This window comes from Salvelinus sp. IW2-2015, linkage group LG13 (assembly GCF_002910315.2).
Source record: "Salvelinus sp. IW2-2015 linkage group LG13, ASM291031v2, whole genome shotgun sequence".
NCBI classification, from domain to species: Eukaryota; Metazoa; Chordata; class Actinopteri; order Salmoniformes; family Salmonidae; genus Salvelinus; species Salvelinus sp. IW2-2015.
This window is the reverse complement of record NC_036853.1, coordinates 50,852,535-50,863,693: the sequence shown is the minus strand read 5'-3', so window position 1 is coordinate 50,863,693 and position 11,159 is coordinate 50,852,535. Positions and strand designations below refer to the sequence as shown.

The window sequence follows — 11,159 nt, the reverse complement described above, 5'->3', positions numbered from 1 at the left end:
CCTCTAGGTCCTACCTGCACCCTACCTATAGTCCATACCTGCACCCTACCTTCTTGGCCCTACCTGCACCCTCCTTCTAGCCCTTACCTGCACCCATACACTCATTCCCCCTACCGCACCCTACCTCACTAAGTCCTACCTTGCACCCTACCTTTAGGCCCTACACCTGCACCCTACCTCTTGGCCCACTGCACCCCTACCTTCTCAGTTCCCTAACCTGCACCTACCTCTACCCCATACCTGCACCTACCTCTAGCCCCTACCTGCACCCTATCTCTATCCCCTACCTAGCCAACCCTACCTCTAGCCCTACCTGCACCCTACCTCTTGGCCTACCTGCAACACTTACCTATAGGTCCTTACCTGCACACTTACTCGAGGCCCTACCCTGCAGCCAGCTACCTCTAAACCTACCCTCCACTACTCTAGGTCCTACCTGCACCCTACACTCGTAGCCTACCTGCACCCTACCTTCTATCCCCTACCTCACCCTACCTCTATCCACTTACCTGCACCTACCTCTACCGCTTACCTGCACCTACCTCCTATCCCTACTGCACCCCTACCTGCACCCTACTCTAGCCCCAACCGCACCCTATCTCTACTTCCCCTAACCTGCACCCTACCGTCTAGGCCCTACCTCGCACCCTACCTCTCAGGCCTACCTGCACCCTACCTCTAGCCCTACCTTGCCACCCTACCTTTAGTCCCCACTACCTGGCACCTGCCTACTGCTGCAGCCCAGTGGTGTAACAAATACTTTAAAGCTACGTATACCAAGAGTTTTTTAGGGGTATCTGTACAGTCATGGGCCAAACATTTGAAGAATACAACAAATATTAATTTCCACAAAGTCTGTCAACTCTTCAGTGTCTTTAGATAATTCTCTTTTTCAGATGTACTATTCGGAATACTGAGGTATAATTACAAGCTTCTCATAAGTGCTAAAGGCTTTTATTGACATTATATTGAAGTTAGCAAAGTCAATATTTGGCAGTGTTGACCCTTCTTTTCCAAGAGCCTCCTGCAATCCGCCCCTGGCATGCTGTCAATTAAACTTTCTGGGGCCAACATCTCCTGACTGGGGCAGCCCATTCTTGACAGTAATCAATGACTGTGGAGTTCACGATTGGTCGGGTTTTGTTTGTCCACCTGCCTCTTGCAGAATTGACCTCAACTTCTCCAAGGGATAAGTCTGGGGATGGTTCCTGGCCATGGACCCAAACATCGCACCTGTTTTTGTTCCCGAGCCACTTAGATTATCAACTTTTGCCGTATGGCAGGTGCTCCATTGTGCTGGAAGAAGGCATTGTTCAGTCACCAAACTGTTCTGGATTGGTTTGAGAGAAATTGCTCTCGGGGGATGTGTTGGACCATTCTTTTTTCATGGCTGTGTCCTAGGAAGACATGTGAGTGAGCCCGCACTCCTCTGGCGGAGAGCAACCCACACAATGGAATGGTCTCAGTGAATACTCTTACTGTTGGCATCTGACACAGACTGAGATGGTAGGCGACTACAAAAACATCGTACTTCCAGAACAGCCTTTAAATAATAATATACAAATACCCCAACAAACCTCGGCAAAGCGGATTCTCAGCAAATCTACTTCTACATCCCCAGTCCTCAGCAAGTCCAATCCCTGTACCCCCTTTTGCGATTAATCAAGTCTGTTTCCCTATGTTTTCCGGAGAAGTGGCTTCTTGCTGCCCTGCTCTGACACCAGGCCATCCTCCAGAAGTCTTCGCCTCACTGTGATGCAGATGTTACACTCGCACCTGCTGATGCAATTCTACTGAGCAAGCTCTGTCTGGTGGTGCCTGATCGCAGCGCTGAATGAACTAGGGCGGCCCTGCGCTATCTGGACGTTCTCTGGCACCCTGAAGCCCTCTCTCACAAACAATTGAAACCGCTCATTCCTTGAAGTTACTTGTGATCCGATAAATGGTTATTACGGACGTCACCGACTTAACTTTCACTGGCAGCAGTATCTACTTGCTCGGTCTGAAGCCGCTTTTGTCCGACAAACAATGATGACAGCACGTGCTTTCCTGTGGCACGTAAACCAATGGCTGACACAGAGAAGAACAATGATTCTTAAAGCACACCTCCTTCTTGAGTTCCCCGTCTGTTATTCGACACTCAATGCAGCATGAACGAATGATTCTTCCAGCCTTGTCCTCGTCACACACTCACATCTTGTAACGAGAGAATCACTGACATGATGTCACTGGTCCTTTTGTGGCAGGCTGAAATGCGCAACGTGCGCCAATAGTTCATTGCCAGCTCATCCAGCTTCATTTGCATGGCCAAGCAGGGGATTTGACAATAATTGCAGATTCATCTGATTCACTCTCATAACTTTCTAGAGTATCATGCCAAATTGACATAATTTAAACTGAGGCGCAGGCTTTGTGAAAATAATATTGGTCATTCTCAAAATCTTGGCTACACACTGTTTTTACTTAATTTAGTAATTTTGCCAACTCTTCTACTTGTACTTCACTACACTTTCCTGAAAGAAATAATGTACGTTTTTACTCCATAACATTCATCCCCTGACACCCAAAGTGACTTGCTGACATTTTCACAGGAAAATGTCCAATTCACCCACTTAAGTCAAGAGAAACATGCCCTGTATCCCTACTGCCTCTGATCTGCAGACTCCACATAAACACAAATGCTTTGTTTGTAAATATGTCTAGTTTTGGAGTGTGTCCCTGGCTAGCTGTCAATAAAATACAAATAAAATGTGGTTGGCTGTCTGTTTGCTTAATTACTGTAACCGGGGTGAGTGACTGGTGCGGGAAGTCAGGCGCAGGAGAACAGAGATGGTGATAACAGGATCATTTTTAATATACACCCTCGCCCAAAGGCACAGGCAGGCGCACAAAGCACACATGGTAACATGAACCGGATTCACACAAACAAACACACTCTAGTTCATAACAAAAACCTAGCGCAGCCACCTGTAGCGTAAAACACCCTAGCACAAGAAACATCCACACACAGAATGCGGAGAACAGAGGGTAATATACATTAGTCTTGATGAGGAATGTAACCAGGATGTGCGGGAAAACAGACCAAAACCAAATGAAAAATGAAAGTGGAGAGGCCATGGCTAGAAGACCGGTGACGGGCGACTGCTAGAACGCCGCCCGAACCAATGAGAGGGACCGACCTCTGGCGGAAGTCGTGACACAATTTACTTTTGATTCTTAAGTCATTTTAGCAATTCCATTTATACTTTTCGATTACTTGAAGTTTATGCGTAAAACCACAATTACGTTCTTCAGACTTTCACTCAAGTAGTATTCTACCGGGCGACTATTCCACGTTATTACTTGAGTAATTTTCTCATTAAACCTGTTTGGGATACGGGGGCAGTATTTTCACATCCGGATGAAAAGGCGTGCCCAAAGTAAACTTGCCTGCTACTAGGCAGAAGCTGGATATCATATATATGTAATTTGGATAGAAAACACCCTCGAAGGTTTTCTAAAACTGTATCAAAATACATGTCTGTGAGTTGATAAAAATAAACTTATTTGGCAGGGCGAACCCTGAGACTAAACCATTCAGAATTTTATTTGAGTTCACTGGTTTTTCAATGGATTCTATGGGAACCTAGATTTTCTGGGGCACTTTGGTTGCAGTTGAGCTATTCGCTCTCCCCACCTAGATTCACGTCTTTAGAAATTCGTTGTGTTTTTCTTTAGACAGCACACAATGAATATTCAGTAAATGGCTTACTATCACGACCTCACAGAGGTCCCACGACCTAGTCGTACAACTGCACTTCTTGTCCATTGGACGTCCCTGCAGAACCATGAAGCCTTCGCATCCACTTTCACTTTTAGGCACGCATTTGAAACCACAGTGTATTAAGTCTTAAATTCATTGATTCGATTATTTACATTTTAAAATGCTAAAAGTTCGGATCTAGAAGAGTTGGTTTGACAATTGTCTTGACCAAATTACATCTAACTTACTTAAGATAAATGGTAGTTCATGTATGGAAACGTTGAACCGTGTTTTTCTGAATCAAACGCGCACAAATAAAATTGACATTTTGGGACTATAACAGACGAAATTTAAATCGAACAGAAAGACCATTTGTGATGTTTATGGGACATTTGGGCTGCCAACATAAGAAGATATCATCAAAGGTACAGCACGCACACTTACGTGGAAGTTTATTTCTGAGTTTTGTGATCGCGCGCTGGTGGAGTTGAATTACTGATTGCTCCGTGTGTGATGATGGGACTTGTCCCTTCAGATACATAGCATTGGTTTGCTTTGCCGTAATGTCAGCCTTTCTTTGAAATCTGACACGGTGGCTGGATTTAACAAAGAAGTTAACTGGTATTCTTGCGTGTATTGCACTTGTGAATTGTATGACAAAGTTAAATATTCTCATAATCAATTTACTTTTGAATTTCGCATTCTTCTGCAATTTCACCGATGTTATCGAAACGTATCCGCTAGCGAACCCCTAGCCTAAAAACTTAAGGTATCTTTACTCTCTTAACTCACAGTATGACCAATTGAGGATATTATTTCTCCACCTCTGCCTGCACCTCTACGTCTAGGTCCTAAGCCTGCACCCTACCTCTAGGTGCCCTAGCCGCACTACCCTTTTTTAGTTGTTTACGATGTTTTTGTCACATTCCGATCACATAGTTCTTTTGTGATCGTTTTCTGTGTCTTAGTGGTAGGTTCAGACGTAGCTGAGTGGGCATTCTCATGTGGTGTGTCTAGTTTTCCCGTGTCTTTCGCTGTGTTGGCCCTGACTATGGTCTCTCAATCAGGAGGCAGGTGTTTTCGCGTTATGTCTGTGTAGGAACCATATTTACGGTAGCGTTTTTGTGTTGGGCTTTTGTGGGTGGTTGTCTCTCTGTCTTTGTGTCGAGCACCAGACAGGACTCGTTTCGGTTTTCACATGTCATTGTTTTGTCAGTGTTCACGTTTTTGTGCATTATTCAACAACATGATAACACACTAACCACGCTCTCGCGCTTTTGGGTCCGCATTCCCTTGCTACAGCCTGCTCTTCGTCTGAAGACGAAATTCTCCGTTAACAGTTTTAGGTGTGTAAAGCATAACACTGCAGTTGCAAAGCATAATGAAAATAAGCAGTACATTCTTTGATTCAAATTGATTCTCTTGCTATATTGAGTGTCTTACCAACCTTTTAATCACACAAATACATTATTTTCTCTAACTATGAATGAGATTCTCTGTAAGAATCTGAATAAAGGATCTCTTTAAGCATACAGGTATATTTGTTTGTATCGGCTAAATGATTAGAGGCGCATTCAGACGTGAAATCTGACTACTATGACCGGTGTTGGGGAGTTTTTAACACTTTTCAACGTTAGCCAGCCTCAGACGACAGCTTTAATTTAACTGTAGTTCATCTGTGCTACAAAGTAAGCATTTCACTGTACTGTGCTGCATGTGGACAATAAGGACATGAAGACTTGTGAATGCTGGTGTCAACCACAGCACAAGCAGAATGTTAACCCAGGAAGCTGCGTCCTGATGGGCACCGTAGTCCCTTATAAGGGCTCTACTTTGACCAGAACCCACAGGAATAGAGGTGCCCATTTAGGACGCAGAAGTAAGGGCCTGGGAGGATATTATTGAGACACAAAACATTTATGACAAACGTTATACAAAAAACCTGACATACAAAAAATATGCCAGCAATTCATTATCAATCAATGGTAATCCATCCAATCCATCAGTTTATCAACAATTTATTAGACCTCGATAATGATGATAATGATAAAGACTTTATGGTATCTGTAAGGACGCGTGGAGCAATTACAAGGGGACGACGGTAGATTACTATTGCTATAAAAAGAAGGGGAGTACCAAAGCTGAGCGGAGACGAGGCGGAGAGAGAAAGAGGGAGAAGCAACCTAGGCCACATTTTGGTAAGGTTATTCTTTCAGAGATTACATTGTGCAAATTGTTTCTTTTGTTGTTTTTGCATTCATTTTTTTAAAGAACATATGTAATATTGTTGCATTGGTAATTTCGAAAAATGTCTTAAACATCCTACAGTCAATAGCTGGAATGAAGTGTTTCACAAATTATTTATTTATTTCGGGCACACAAAAATGCATTCTATGGTTGAATCCTTTTACTGGGCAACAAACACGATCTTTGTTGTCAAATTGACCGGGGCAAGCAAATCTTTTGCTGTTCAAATGGACTTGCTGATTGTTTCCAGAGGCTGTGACACTTACAATCGGTTAGCGCGCGGTGCACACTCCAATTAACAATCGTCACAGGGCTCGAGTACTTATAAATCGCAGCCACAGTCTCAATTTTGGAACAAGACATTTGTTTTAATGTCATTCATAAGCATATGCATAGACTATGCTTCTCAGCTAATTTACCTGTGTGAAATAAAGGTTCATACAAATTGATTTATTTTATAAATGCATTTATTTAAAGAGAAATGTTACTGATTGAGTTGTTGTTTTTAGAAACGCAGAATTCAGAGGAAGCCCAAGATGAAGTTTGTCCAGCCTCCTGATTGTGATTGCATGCACCTACTTGGACAAAAATGGCTTTGACATTCCACAGGAAGGACTGGTACGAGAGTTCGCCGCTATTGATAGCAGTATTGTTTTGATCAGGGGCACAATTTGCATTTTAGAAGTGCGGAGATATTACTTTGTTTATGTTAGTTATATCATTTTTTACACATTCCAGTCCAGATAAACAGTCCAAACCAGCCCACCCGACAGCTCTGAGGCGTCCGCAGTTCCTAAAGCAAACCTGCCTCATTTTGTATCAAATTCCAATTATAAAACTGGGGAAAAACTGCAGTCCCCCCCCCTCCCCAGTGAAAGTTCACCCTGGTTTTATTATTAGTGCTGAAAATTTTATTACATTTTTCATGATGATTATCGACCACACATTCTAAAAAATAATTGTTTAAGTGAAAATGTTTGTGCTTTCCTCTTTCATGTCCAAATGAAAATGAGATGCATTCTTTACACAAACGTAGTCACTTAAAGTATTTTTTTTTGCAGTAGATGTTATTGGTTATTAGCAGTCATAGACTGAATTGCACACCCATTTACAATGATCGATTATGATCACATGTTAAAACCCTAAACTAACACTAACAATACTTTTAATATAATACAATGTTAAAATATGCAATATATACTAAACAATAATAGTACAATGACAATATTGGGGCGGCAGGTAGCCTAGTGGTTAGAGAGTTGGGCCAGTAACCGAAAGGTTGCTAGAACGCATGCCTGAGCTGACAAGGTGAAAATCTGTTGATCTGCCCCTGAACAAGGCAGTTAACCACACTGTTCCTAGGCCGTCATTGTAAATGAGAATTTGTTCTTAACTGATTTGCCTGGTTAAATAAGAGGTCTTAGGTAGGCATTTCTTAGGCCCCTGGGCTTAAGTGTGCCCCCTGGTGTGCGCATTGATCAGTTTAGTGAATTATGGAATGGGAGAGTTCTGTTAKCGGCCTGTGAGTGCCATATTAATGTTCAGCTTGTGGCTGTTTTCTAAGTATATAAGGCCCCAGGAGAGTAGTTATTCCATCATTGTCCCCTAGGTGGCGATGATGCTCCAGTGTATCTCCAGGAGGAGACTGMAGCGTGTGACATGCCCRRAGCCTGTGACCTGAAGAATTATGAAGACTGGTACAGGCTGGGCTCCTACTGCATCAAGTACTACAAGGCTGCACTCAACTTCACCGAMGCKGAGGTAAACAACATTCTAYATGACAGGAGAACGACATTATAACATGATCAAAGGATGTTATTGCTCTACCTGGAGTCAGTCAGCCTGTCCATTCCAATACAATGGCAATACAGTGAAGTGAAGGTTAAATCCAATGTCTTAATTAGAGGTGTCTTCTAATGTATTMATCTTACTCCCACTGGCGGACTTACCATTAGGCAGAAGAGGCAATTGCCTCAGGCCTCACATCATTTGTAGGMCGTCATTGTAAATAAGAATTTGTTCTTAACTGACCTGCCTAGTTAAATAAAGGTTAAATAAAATAAAAATCAAGAAGCCTCATGACCTGGGCATAATTAAAATTTTCAAATTAAAAATATATTAAATATTTATCCGCTGAGCCCCCCCCATGCTTTGTTTGAGCATAATAAATAGAAAAAGTAAATAAAATAAATCCCCATCAAAATGTGTCTGAACTAGAGATTCTGTGTTTTTGCATGGCCTTTGTCTCAATCACCTTCTCGCTGATGTCGTCCTTCTGCACCGGGCGGGAATGGCTGTGTAAAGCTACAGGAGACATCTCGAAAATCGGTCTTCGATTAAAAGTCTGTAGCGTCCTAACGGTTTGAAAAATGTATATGACCCCTTATTGGAAACATAAAACAGTCACGAACACGATGGGTGTTCGGTTGCGCTACTGTACGTCCCGCCCACAAGTGTCACGGGACTCGCTAAAAACGGTAAAAATGATTAGCATTTTTTCGTCTGCTTAGTTCTACTATCCCTCAGCAGGGGTGTCAAAGTCAAAAGGACGGAGGCCAAATAAAAAATTTAGCTACAAGCGAGGGCCGGACTGTTCGAATGTCTATGAATTTTTTTAAATGACAGTGACCTAATTGAAGCCTACTGAAAACCTAAACAAATATATTCCAATATGATCAGATAAAGATATATTTTATTTATGCTCTTCTGAGTAATCTTTAATTTTTCAACAACACAAAGACAATATTCTCTGTTATATAAAAATCCCCATAACATGAACATTAAATGAAAGAAACCGGTATTCAAGGCACCATCAGTAGCCTTATATTTTCTATTTTAGCAAAAGTGGGCTAATTTACTTCAAAGAAAAAAACATATAGCAATTTCTATCATCCACTCAACTGAAATATTTTTAAAATATAATTGATTGAAATACAATAAAATAAAGTGCAAAAATCTATTAATCAAAAACAACACTTGTTTAAGGAGAAGTAACATGCAGTGAAAAACAAATATTAAACTTTAACTTTTAAACTTGAAACTGAGTAAAACTCTAAATATGTGATTGCACAGTAATGTCACTTGTTTGAGGTGAGGGTGATACTTGGTGGTTCCCATCTTTTCCAAAGTTCATCAATGTTCGGGTAGGCTCTGAGCTGAGGAAATCCTCAGAATTGAGTGGAGTGTTTCAGCAGTAAGTCGACTTCTGTGTGATGTTTTGTTCAGGTTCATCAAAGAAAACAGTTGTTCACACAGGTATGTGCTGCCCAAACATAGACAACGTTTGAGCAGCCTGGATGCGCAGGCTGGGGCATGTTGTGCGGGGAAACGGCGAACTCCGCACGCCCACTGCCGCATATTTGCCCTCAGTGCATCATTGCATTGGAGGTCAATCAACTCCATTTGGAGGTTTGGTGGTGAGCTTTCCACGTCAACAGCAAATGGTTACCGAGCAGTTCCAACCTGCTTTTTTGTGCTTCAAAGTCAGCAAATCGGCGTCGAAAGTCAGCGGCAAGCATACCTATTTTATCAGCCAACTTGCGCTCGGGAACGCACTGTAGAGAGCTCTCTTTCATGGTCTGGCAGCTGGAAAGTGCTCAAATTTTCTTCCGCATCTGCGTCTCCCACAGAGTCAGTTGGTTTTAAATGCCTTCACTGCTTACTGAGATACTATAGATGACATGATCCGACCCTGCAGCTGCAAGTTCATTGCATTCAGATGACTCGTAATGTCACACAGAAAAGCCATTTCACACAGAAACATTTGTCTCGAGTTGTGTTGTGTCTTTCCCTTTGCTGTCCAAGAACAGACAAATCTCCTCACGAAGCTCGAAACATCTTTTAAGCACCTTTCCCTGGCTTAGCATCGCACCTCTGTGTGATAAGGCAAATCACCATGCTCCGTTTCTAACTCCGTCAGAAATGCCTTGAACTGGCGGTGATTCAAACCTTTGGCTCTGATAAAGTTAACTTGCGCGTGATGATGCTCTATTACATGCTCCATTTTCAAGGCTTACCGCACAACGCTTCCTGGTGTATGATACAATGATAAGCTGTCAGCTCACCTGTGCGTTTCCTCTTGCATCTTTCCCGTATCTTCGCCACCATCCGCTCCTGTGTCCACACATCGCAGGTGCTCCTTGGTTGTCAAACCCACGAGTTTTTCCCAAGAAGCTCCATCTCATTTACACATTGACACCTCTTATAAATCATGCCCCGTAGTGTGTGCCATGCATGGGTAACGAAAGCCAAAACTCTTCTCGTCTCAGCTGCTGGAGTCCACTTCCGCGGAGAAAATTGACAACTGGGCAATGTCAGAAATCTGTCTTCATCCACAGCCAAGGAATATGCAATGAAATCTTTTCCCTTTTTCCCATTTCTTTTGATGGATACTGGTCTACTCTCTCGGCAATGGGTTTCTGCTCAGACTCACATTTAAAAAAGAGTTGCCTTTTTTCTGGGCCAACTTCGTCACAAACTTTAATCATGCAGTTTTTGATGAAATCCCCCTCCGTAAAGGTGCGGCTGAATACGATCTCTCTCTGCCAAAATAAAACTGGCCTTGACAGCAGCCTGGCCTTGTGATTTGGCTTTTTTGAACAGAGCCTGTCGAGATTTGAGGCCTCGTTTTAATTCCTCTGCCTTTTGTAGCCTTTGTTTCCATGTCCATATTCTTGTTTTGTCCGCGTGTTTCGTTTCATAATGTCGTCTCAGATTATACTCTTTCAGTACCGCCACACTTTCTCCACACAGAAGACACACAGGTTTTCCAGCTACCTCCGTGAACATATACTCCGACTCCCACCTTGTTTGAAACCCCCGTTCTCAGTGTCCACCTTCCGTTTTTGCCATTTTGATGGGGTATCTGAAAGTTAATTTTACTGTGATGCTGACGACTGCTGTGCCAATAAATATTGAAATGAAGCAGCCTACTGCTCGGTGCGTCACCGTGCATTTGTGGGAAATGTAGTATGGTGCGTGTAAAAGATCTGCGGGCTGCCGGCTTGCTGCGGTCTGCGGGCCGGTTCTAATAATAAATCAAATCATCCCAGGGGCCGTAAAAAACCTTCTCGCGGCCGGATGTGGCCCGCGGGCCTTGACCTGACATATGTGCCTCAGATCTTCCTTTTAATTTAATGTTGACTATCTGTTTTTCCATGTATGATCTCCT

General features: G+C 42.8%; 1 pseudogene; it reads left to right on the top strand.

Moving 5' to 3' along the window:
- The window catches only part of LOC111971336 (uncharacterized), a 26,036-nt pseudogene that overhangs the window by 6,853 nt on the left and 8,024 nt on the right, over positions 1 to 11,159 (top strand).